Raw genomic sequence first — 11,705 nt, 5'->3', positions numbered from 1 at the left:
GCTGGGAAAACTGGATAGCCACATGTAGAAGATTGAAACAGGATCCACACCTTTCACCTCTCACAAAAATTAACTCACACTGGGTAATACACTTACACATAGGGTGTGAAATTATTAGAATTCTAGAGGAAAATGTTAGAAATACTCTTCTAGACAGTGATCTAGGCAAAGAATGTATGAAGAAGACACCTAAGGCAATCACAGCAACAACAAAAATGAATAAATGGGACCTGATCAAATTAAAAAGCTTCTGCACAGCCAAAGAAACTGTTACCAGAGCAAATAGACAACCCACTGAATGAGAGAAAATTTTTGCAAGCTACACATCTGATAAAGGACTGGTAACTAGAATCTATATAGAACTCAGGAAAATCAGCAAGAAAAAATCAAACAAGCCAATCAAAAAGTGGGCAAAGGACATGAACAAAAACTTTTTAAAAGAAGACAGAATAATGGTCAACAAACATATGAAAAATGCTCATTATCTCTAATCATCAGGGAAATGCAAATCAAAACCACAATGAGATATCACTTATCTCCAGTGAGAATGGCCTTTATCAAAAAGCCCCAAAACAATAAATGTTGACATGGATGCAGAGAGATAGGAACACTCCTACACTGCTAGTGGGACCGCAAACTAGTACAACCTCTATGGAAAGCAATATGGACATAACTTAAAGCAGGGGTCCTCAGAATTTTTAAACAGGGGGCCAGTTCACTGTCCCTCATACCATTGTAGGACTGGACTATAGTTTTAAAAAAACTATGAAAAAATTCCTATGCACACTGCACGTATCTTATTTTGAAGTAAAAAACAAATGGGCAAAAACACCTGCATGTGGCCCATGGGCCATAGTTTGAGGATGCCTGCAGGAGATACAAGTGGATCCACCATTTGATCCAGCAATCCCATTACTGGGTATCTACCCAAAAGAACAAAAAACATTCTATAAAAAGGAATTCTGCACTCGAATGTTTACAGTGGCACAACTCACAATTGCAATGATGTGGAAACAGCTCAAGTGCCCATCAGTACATGAGTAGATTAATAAAATTGGTTTCACTGATCAACACCTAAGTGCACATATAGGTATAACATTTATCGAGCGTCCGACAGATGGGAGGGAGGAGGAGGGGATGAGTATACACATACATACTGAGTGCCATGCACACCATCTGGAGGATGGACACACTTGAAGCTCTGACGCCAAGGGGAATGGGGGGGAGGCAACACATGTAACCTAAACATTTGTACCCCCATAATATGCTGAAATTTTTTTAAAAAGATTTGGATTTAAGGGCTTTATTTTAAAAGTATATCTCTTAGGCTATATTTCTCATTGACATTTTGTATCAAGTATCCATCTTTTCTCCTTTATTTTACTCTCTTTGTCCCCTTGTATGTTTATGACTGTGTTATTATATTTTATGGACACATTATGTGACCATGTAATTGTTAATTCTCTGGAAATTATTATTTTTTATTATTTTTTTATTTCAGAGTATTTTGAGGGTACAAACATTTTGGTTACATTTTATGACTTCGCCTCACCCTAGCGAGGGTTAGAGGCCTGCTCTTCCCCTCCACTATGCCCATCATGTCTTTTAGTTGTTACTACAGAAAACTAAAGCATACAATATCTATTTTGGGGGGGAAATATCCGTAGACTTCTATACCCTATTTTGGACTTCTACAACTTATGTTGAGCAAAATTTTCTTTATAATAGCTACCACTGGTTTCTGCCTTAAGGTGTTTAAAGATATAATACTGGCATAATTTCCCAAGATAGCTATGAGTTTCCATTATTTGATAGAGATAATTTTTCAAAATAGTGTCATCAATTTTAGATATGTAATGTTCTTTTAAAGAGATAGCAATTGAAATTTGTAGAGCAGATCCTGACTAAAGAAGATAGAAATTAGGTTGTGAATTTTATATCACAGTAGTTATAACAATGTTAATAAAATATAAGCCAAAATAATTTTAATGAGCATGCTAAATATAACTTTGAATCTTTTACAAGTCTTAATTTCATAGTGAAGAGAGATACCTGTGAGATACACATATACACATATATATAAAACTTTAACTAAAATAATATTTAGAACTTACTTGATACCAAATGCAAAGAATTACCATTCTTATAGTTCACTCCAGTAGGAGTGATAGAGCTAATTACCTTCACTCTTCATTTTTCATTCAACTAGTTTGTGGGCAGTAAACTTAACAAGTCACTAGGAGTAGATGACAGGAAAGAATGTGCTCTTGGAGATAATGTAAAAATATATTCCTCTAAATTATTTCGCTGAAACATTATTTTCTGGCAATATTTTCCATTGTATGAACTGAAGCTTTCTAGTCTTGTTTCATATTGCCACCTTCTTAAAATCCTCTCTAGCCTTAGGACAAATTTAAAATGAGATGTCACAAGAATAATCTGAAAGATGCAAGATAACCATGGCAAGTTTTTCTTGCTGAAGAATTCAGTCCATATTCTATAAATAAAAGGATAGATCATATAGGAAAGCTAACAATAAGGTGATTGATCCAGGTGGGGAACAGGCAGTGAGTAAAGTAGAAGAGGTCAAAGAAAGCAGCCATGGCCTCACATACAATTGGGCAGAGGGACCTCTGCTTCATCTTATTCCTGGACATCCCAATTTGTGTGAAGTACTGGGGAATCTCACCATCTCTTTATTTGGTATGCACTCCTTCTCTTCATAATTATTAATGTTGATTCAACTGTTGAAAACCAATTTAGTAACATTGAATTCTGATATTGTGGCAATTGAGAGTTGATTTACAGTTGGACTAGAAATGTTCTTTGTCCCTGGAGACACTGGATGTCTGGTTGTTAAGTCTTAGACAAAATAAGCACAGTGGAATTTATAATGTGCTGTTTAAGGTCTGGAATATCCACTAGTTATCTACAGGGTTACTTTCTTTACTAATGGTTTGCAATTTCCCTAAACAGTTTGAGAAGCCTGGCTTGATTGCTGAAAGGGCTACTGAGAACTTTTCCTAGGGACTTCTCCAAAAGCTAAGATTCTTTGCACAGATCTTGGCAGTTCAAGCCAGAAGCTAGCACAAATAAGGACCCTTGGGGGTTCACAGTATGGAATGTCTCTCAGATCTCCTTGCACACTGTTTCTTTCACTGCACCACATTCTTTGCTAATGTACACACACACACACACACACACACACACTGTGGAGACTCTAGTGACTCTCCCTTAAGAGAACTTACTATGCAATAGTTCCACTTTGATATATCCTTCAATATTGGTTCAAGGTCTAGTGTTTATATCCATTTTAAAGCCCTGAAATAGTAATGCTTTTCAAACTGTACTTCAATGGTATATAAACAGCTTTTCCCAAATTTGATATTGGCTTTTCTCTCCATACCATTCTCAAAGTGGTTCTTATTTTCACCCATGCAAGTACTACAAAGAGGCTAAAGTCCCTTCTGTCTGAGCTGGCTGTAAAACATCTTGTCTATCATACTATTTCCCCAGTCAGACAGGCTCCGGTGGGAAACTACATAGGAAAAGTTGATCCAATTCAGTGATTCAGAATAAGATATGTAACCCAGTGTGGTCATGACAAAAACATCAGAGAGCCCTAGTTGAGAAACATTCTACAAAATACTTGATGAGTATTCTTCAAACTATAAAGATCATATAAAACAAGAAAGTTTGAGAAATTGTCTCAGACAAAAGGAGCTTCTATTCTGAATAGGAGAAAATATTTGCATGCTATATATCCTACAAAGGGCTGATAACAAGAATCTATGAAGAACTCAAGCAAATCAGCAAGAAAAAATCAAACAACCCCGTAAAAAATGGGCAAAATACCTAAACAAAAACTTTTCAAAAGAAGACAGACTAATGGCCAACAAGCATATGAAAAAATGCTCAACATATCTAATCATTAGGGAAGTGCAAATTAAAACCACAATGAGATATCACTTAACTCCAGTGAGAATGCCTTTATCAAAAAGTCCCAAAACAACAAATGTTGGTATGGATGAGAATAGGAACACTCATACAATGCTGGTGGGACTGCAAACTATTATAACCTCTATGGAAATTAATATGGATGTACCACAAAAAACTAAAAATAGAACTACCATTTGATCCAGCAATCCCACTACTGGGTATTTACCCAAAGAAAAGGGCTGATAACTAGAACTCACGAAAATCAGCAAGAAAACATCAAATAACCCTATTAAAAAGTGGGCAAAGGACTTGAACAGAAACTTTTCTAAAGAAGACAGAAGAATGGCCAACAAACATATGAAAAAATGCTCATCATCTCTAATCATCAGGGAAATGCAAATCAAAACTACAATGAGATATCACTTAACTCCAGTGAGAATGGCCTTTATCAAAAAGTCTCCAAATAACAAATGTTGGCGTGGATGTGGAGAGAGAGGAACACTCCTACACTGCTGGTGGGACTGCAAACTAGTTCAACCTCTGTGGAAAGCAATATGGAGATACCTTAAATCGATACAAGTGATTCTACCATTTGATCCAGCAATCCCATTGCTGGGCATCTACCCAAATGATCCAATGACACTCTACAAAAAAGACACCTGCACTCGAATGTTTATACCAGCACAATTCATAATTGCAAAGCTGTGGAAACAGCCCAAGTGCCCGTCGATCCAAGAATGGATTAATAAAATGTGGTATATGTATACCATGGAGTACTATTCAGCTCTAAGAAACAATGGTGATATAGCACATCTTATATTTTCCTGGTTAGAGCTGGAACCCATATTACTAAGTGAAGTATCTCAAGAATGGAAAAACAAGCACCAGATATATTCTCCAGCACACTGGTATTAACTGAGTAGCACCTAAGTGGACACATAGGTACTACAGTAATAGGGTATTGGGGAGGGGGGGGCGGGTATATACATACATAACGAGTGATATGCACACCATCTGAGGGATGGTCATGCTGGAAACTCAGACTTGTGGGGGGGGGAAGGGCATTTATTGAAACCTTAAAATCTGTACCCCCATAATATGCCGAAATAAAAAAAAAAAAGAAGATATTCTATACAAAAGATACCTGCACTCAAATATTTATAGCATCAAAATTCACAATTGCAAAGATGTGGAAACAACCCAAGTGCCCATCAATACGTGAGTGGATTAATAAAATGTGGCGAATGTGGTATATGTATACCATAGAGTACCACTCAGCCATAAAACAATGGTGAACTAATACCTCTTATATTAACTTGGATGGAACTGGAGACCATCCTTCTAAGTGAAGTGTCACAAGAATGGAAAAACAAACACCACATGTACTCACCATTAAATTGTCCATATGTGCACATATGGAAATAACATTTATTGGAAATCAAGCAGGTGGGAGGAGGATGAGGATATGGGTAAATTCACACCTAACAGGTACAATGCACATTATCTCAGGCATGAGCACACTTATAAATTTGACTCATGATACAAAAGCAATTTGTAGAACCAAATCATTTGTACCCACATAATACTCTGAAATTTAAAAATACAGAAGAATTTTAAGAACATAAAAATAAAGAATAGAATACTACTAAATGTAATGCAATATTCTGGATGGGATCCTAGTACAGGAAAATGACATTAGATAAAATCTAAGGAAATATGAATACAGTATGGATTTAATTAATAACTACATCAATGTTGGTCCATTGTGATGAATGCATCATGCTAATGTTAGACATTAATTATAAGGAAAACTGTACATGGGGTATGTGGAAACTCTCTGTACTACCTTTACAAATTTTCTATAAATTTAAAACTATGTTAAAATTTTTAAAGTTTATATAAAGACATATCAAATGCAATGTTTTCTTCTTATATTGTTTTATCATTAATAACATTTATGTAATATAGAAAACAAAACATATTTAAATTACACTGAGGGCAGTTCCAAAACCATAGGTGATAATCAGAAACCATTTTAGGCAGTTTAGACATTCTAGAACTTAGTAGTAAGCATACAAAATCAATAATTTCAAGAACAGGAGCAGTCAATATTTGTGAATATTAAAGCAAACAAGAGGATATTGGCATAAAACAGCAAAATAAAGCATAATAATGAGTAATTTTTCCACTGTTGGACAAGTACTGTTTTGCATATGGGTGCCTACAATTTATATTTTTATATGACCTAAAGAGAAATATTTGCCAAAGTAGAAATTCCCAAAGAAGTTCTTCAGTAAGAAATAATTTTGTTTTTATTTATATATATTTATAAATAACTCATTGGATAGTATTTAATTATATATTTATCAAGTTGAGTAGAAATCCTCTAAAGTATGATAAATATACAAATACAACATGCTTTTCCCTGGACTACATAGACATTTTTCAGGATTTGGTTTGGGTGGCATAAAGTCAAGCATCAGGTTATAAAATTAATGTACACAAATCAGTAGCCTTCCTATACACTAAGAATAGTCAAGCCGAGTGTCTAATCAAGAACTCAATACCATTTACAATAGCTATAAAGAAAATGAAATTCCTAGAAATACACTTAACTGAGGAAGAGAAAGATCTCTACAAGGAGGAATGTAAAACACTGATAAAAAAAATCATAGATGACACAAAGAAATGGGAAAACATCCCATGATCATGCATTGGAAGAATCAATATTGTTGAAATATCCACAGCGCCAAAAGTGATTTACATATTCAATGCAATTCCCATCAAAATACCAATGTCATTTTTCACAGAACTAGAAAAACAATCCTAAAGTTCATATGGAAATGAAAATAACCTGAATAGCCAAAGCAATCATAAGCAAAAAGAATAAAGAGGTATCACATTATCATACTTCAAATTATTAAAAGCTATAGTAACTAAAACAATATGGTATTGGTATAAAAGTAAAAAATAGATCAATTGAACATAACAGAGAACCCACAAATAAAGCCGAATAACTAGACTCAACTGATCTTCAACAAAGCAGACAAAAAACACACACTGGAGAACAGACACCCTATTCAATAAATGGTGCCGGGAAGAATGGACAGTCACATACAGAACAAGGAAAGTGTACCCTTATCCATCACTATATACAAAAATTAATTCAAGTTGCATTAAATACTTAAATATAAGACCTGAAAGCATAAAAAGTCTAAAGAAAATGTAGGAAAAAACCCTTGTGGACATTGAACTAAGCAAGGAATTTATGAGAAAGACCTCAAAAGCAAATACAGCAACAGCCAAATAAGTAAATGAGACTTAATTAAACTAAAAAGTCTCTGCATAGTAAAGGAAATTATCAACAAAGGAAATAGAAAACCTACAGAATGGGAGAAAAGACCCAGTGCGGAGGGGCCGGCGCCGGGCCTTGTACTTGGGCACCGCAGCGGAGGCCGGGGGTTCTGGGGGGCGGCCGGGGGTTCTGGGGGGCGGCCGGGGGTTCTGGGGGGGCGGCCGGGGGTTCTGGGGGGGCCGCCGGGGGTTCTGGGGGGGCGGCCGGGGGTTCTGGGGGGCGGCCGGGGGTTCTGGGGGGGCGGCCGGGGGTTCTGGGGGGGCGGCCGGGGGTTCTGGGGGGGCGGCCGGGGGTTCTGGGGGGGGGCCGGGGGTTCTGGGGGGGCGGCCGGGGGTTCTGGGGGGGCGGCCGGGGGTTCTGGGGGGGGCGGCCGGGGGTTCTGGGGGGGGCGGCCGGGGGTTCTGGGGGGGCGGTCGGGGGTTCTGGGGGGGCGGCCGGGGGTTCTGGGGGGGCGGCCGGGCGTTCTGGGGGGGCGGCTGGGGGTTCTGGGGGGGCGGCCGGGGGTTCTGGGGGCGGCCGGGCCGCGGCGCGGAGGGGACGCTGAGCCGCGCCGCTGCTCAGCCCGGCACCCACGAGCGCCTGGCGCTGCTGCTCGGCCCATCGGGCTGCCGGGCGGCAACAACCCGCCTGTGCTCTCCTCTGCCGCGAGTTCCCGCGGCTCCGCACCCCCACCCACCTCTTCCTGGTCGCCGTCAGCCTCAGCGGCCTGCTGGTGTCCCTCTTCGGGGTCACGTTTACCCTCGCGTCCTGCCCGAGGACCGGCTGGGTGTGGGACACCGTGGGCTGCGTGCGGGACGGGTCTAGCGGCAGCTTTTTCGAGAAGAGTTCCAGTCACAAATGCATATATGATGCATTTTGACATTTACTGCTAAGATGAAATGCAGAAATGAAACCACACATCCATTTTAGTATTCTCAGATGTGATTAGATGTACTTTCTCATATTTTTATGCCACTGACTTATAAGAAAAAAATATTTTAAAAAGGTCACAGTTAGCAGCTAGGACCTGCAACCTCAGTGCTTCTAGGATGAACTGGAAGATCACAAGTAGAAATTGTATTACACCATAATCATACCTCAGCTGAGTCCTCAGATTCATGCGCATTTCCTTCATCCGCAGTCATCACCAGACGCTTTACATCGTAGGATGGCGGACAGTCTACCCACAGAGTTTGATGTGGTTATAGTAGGGACAGGTTTGCCTGAATCCATCCTTGCAGCTGCATGTTCAAGAAGTGGTCAGAGGGTTCTGCATATGGACTCAAGAAGTTACTACGGAGGAAACTGGGCTAGTTTCAGCTTTTCAGGATTGCTATCCTGGTGGAAGGAGTATCAGCAAAACAGTGATGTTGGGGAAGAAAGTACTGCAGCATGGCAAGAACTGATCCACGAAACAGAAAAAGCCATCGTTCTTCGCAAGAAGGATGAAACCATTCAACACACAGAAGTTTTTTGTTATGCCAGTCAGGATGTGGAGGACAATGTTGAAGAGATTGGTGCTCTGCAGAAAAGTCCTTCCTCAGTGGCATCTAGTACCCTCACTGAATTTCTGGATTCTGCATCCTTGCCTGAAGAAAAGCACTCATCATATTTTACTGGCCTCGAAATGCCTGCCAAGCACCCTCAGAAAAGTGATGGAGAGATTGCACTAGAAGTAACTGATATAGAGGAATCGCTGGAGGAAGGAAAGGACTGCGGAGCTAAAACTTGTATACATACTATTTCAGAGGAAGATAAAGATGAAAACAAACCTACAGTAGAAGACAACACTGATCAGCCAAAGAAAAACAGGATTACTTACTCTCAAATAGTTAAAGAAGGCCGGAGGTTTAATATTGATTTGGTATCAAAGCCGCTGTATTCTCAAGGATTGCTAATTGATCTTTTAATCAAATCAAATGTTAGTCGTTATGCAGAATTTAAAAATGTCACTAGGATTCTTGCATTTCAGGAAGGAAAGGTAGAACAGATGCCTTGTTCCAGAGCAGATGCCTTTAATAGCTCACTATGGTGGAAAAAAGGATGCTAATGAAATTTCTCACATTTTGTTTAGACTATGAACACCATCCTGATGAATATGAAGCCTTCAAGCAATGTTCATTTTCAGAGTACTTAAAAACTAAAAAATTAACTCCTAACCTCCAGCGTTTTGTACTGCACTCAATTGCAATGGCATCAGAATCATCTTGCGCTGCAGTTGACAGCCTTAAAGCAACAAAAAGCTCCCTTCAGTGTCTTGGACGGTTTGGTGACACTCCCTTTTTATTTCCTTTATATGGCCAAGGAGACATTTCCCAGTGTTTCCGCAGGATGTGTGCAGTTTTTGGTGGAATTTATTCTCTTCACCATAAAGTATAATACTTTGTAGTTGACAAAGAATCTGGAAGATGTAAGGCAATCATAGATCACTTTGGTCAAAGAATAAATGCTAAATATTTTATCGTAGAGGATAGTTACCTTTTCGAGGACACCTGCTCAAATGTGCAATATAAGCAGATCTCTAGGCCAGTGCTCATTACAGATCAGTCTGTGCTAAAGACAGATTCAGATCAGCAGATTTCCATTTTGATAGTGCCTCCAGCAGAACCAGGAGCTTGCGCCGTTCGGGTCACAGAATTATGTTCTTCAACCATGACGTGCATGAAAGACTCTTATCTGGTACATCTGACATGTTCCTCTTCTAAAACAGCTAGAGAAGACTTGGAGTCAGTGGTGAAGAAATTATTCACCCCCTATGCTGAAGCAGAAATAGACAAGGAAGAACTTACAAAACCAAGAGTCATGTGGGCTCTTTATTTTAATATGAGAGATTCTTCAGGAATCAGCCGAAGCTCATATGGCGGTTTACCTTCTCATGTGTCTGTCTGCTCTGGGCCTGATGGTGGCCTGGGAAGCGAGCATGCAGTTAAGCAAGCCAAAACACTTTTCCGGGAGATCTTTCCAAGTGAAGAGTTCTGCCCCCCACCTCCAAATCCAGAGGACATTATCTTTGAAGGTGATGATAAGCAATCAGACACTCCTGGAACCAATAACATAATAATGGCCAACCTAGAATCCTCTGCGGAAAGCAAAGACCAAGAAAGCCCAGAGAAGCACCTTCAAAATTGGAAAAAAACAAACTGGAAATGCTACTTTGGGCCTTCATCCTGGCATCTGAATATTCTCATTTAAAGGACAGTATCCCGTATGACTAATTAGAAGTGGTTGTATGATGAATTCTATGCAGATGTTGTCTTTAACTCTCTTTGAGACATTCAGCATTGGATGTCTTTGTTAACCTGTTGGTTAACTGATTCATTGATTATTGGACACTTTGTTTCAGAATGGACTCCATGATCCCGAATCTTAAAACAGAATTAGCTTTATTTTAGTATTGGGTATATTTGTGAGGGTTCCATATTAGCAACTTTGCTTAAAGGAAGATAATACTGTATCTGCTAACGAAGTTCAGGATTTATTATTGTCTACAGAATAATTAATATCTAAGGAATATTAATTACTTTTTCAGCTATTAGAATTGCTACCACCTCTGAATAGTGAAACACACACAAATAGTAAGCTATGTGTGTCTTCTGTATGTAATATAAACATTTAGACATAGTGGTAGGAATAGCAACTAATACAAGTGCCAATATAATAAAATACATTTATAGATTAAAAGATTGTTAAAAGACTAGCTTTGCACGATCCTTTATTCTTTGTGAAAGTTTGATGTTTATGATACATTTTGCAGTTTAACTCACCTACATGACCCTTGTAACTGAGGAGGAATGACACCTCCACCGTCTTGTACTTTACCACAAGAGTTGGAGTTCAGTTAGTAGTTAAAAATCTCATTTGGGGCAGTTTTGTGCCAAAGAAAGTCTAAGGGATAAGATTTATTTTCTATTAATACTTCACCTAAAAGGAAAGAACTTCCAACAAGTAACTCAGGCCAAAAGGAAAAATAAAGTGCCCCAGGCAAAGATACTTCAGAATGACTGTTGTGAAATTCCTAAGGAGAAACTGAGTGAGGAATTTTTAACCTGGAATTACAGATGGTTTTAAAACCCTTTCTGAATAGATTATCCAGGTCTCTCAGTGAGGACAAAACATATGTTGGCTCTACCACTTTAGTTAGTGACATTAACTACAACTGATAGGAGTGAATCAAAGTGGAATTTACCATGTCCCTTTGGTTGTGTCCCAGCCCACAAATACTGAGGTAACAGCCTTCATAATCACTTCTACCTGTTGGCTGTCTATCGTTTTTACTGAAACCCAGCCTGCTCCAGAACAAATACTTCTGAACCTCTTGGCTGTTTAATCTAGAAGGTAGAAACTTTTTTCTCTCAGAACCACCAGAAGTCATAAAACTGGTTGTACTCCACTGGTGAAAACCTGTGGAGCTGTCAGAAGAGCTGAACTTCCT

General features: G+C 39.1%; 1 pseudogene; it reads left to right on the top strand.

Annotated features, from left to right (window-relative positions):
* Window positions 1-8,441: 8,441 nt before the first annotated feature.
* LOC105885840 (rab proteins geranylgeranyltransferase component A 2-like) lies at window positions 8,442-10,465 on the top strand (annotated as a pseudogene).
* Window positions 10,466-11,705: the final 1,240 nt, after the last annotated feature.

Source organism: Microcebus murinus, chromosome 23, assembly GCF_040939455.1.
Source record: "Microcebus murinus isolate Inina chromosome 23, M.murinus_Inina_mat1.0, whole genome shotgun sequence".
Classification (NCBI taxonomy): domain Eukaryota; kingdom Metazoa; phylum Chordata; class Mammalia; order Primates; family Cheirogaleidae; genus Microcebus; species Microcebus murinus.
Note: the sequence above shows the minus strand (reverse complement) of the source record. Positions and strands in the feature narration are given on the sequence as shown.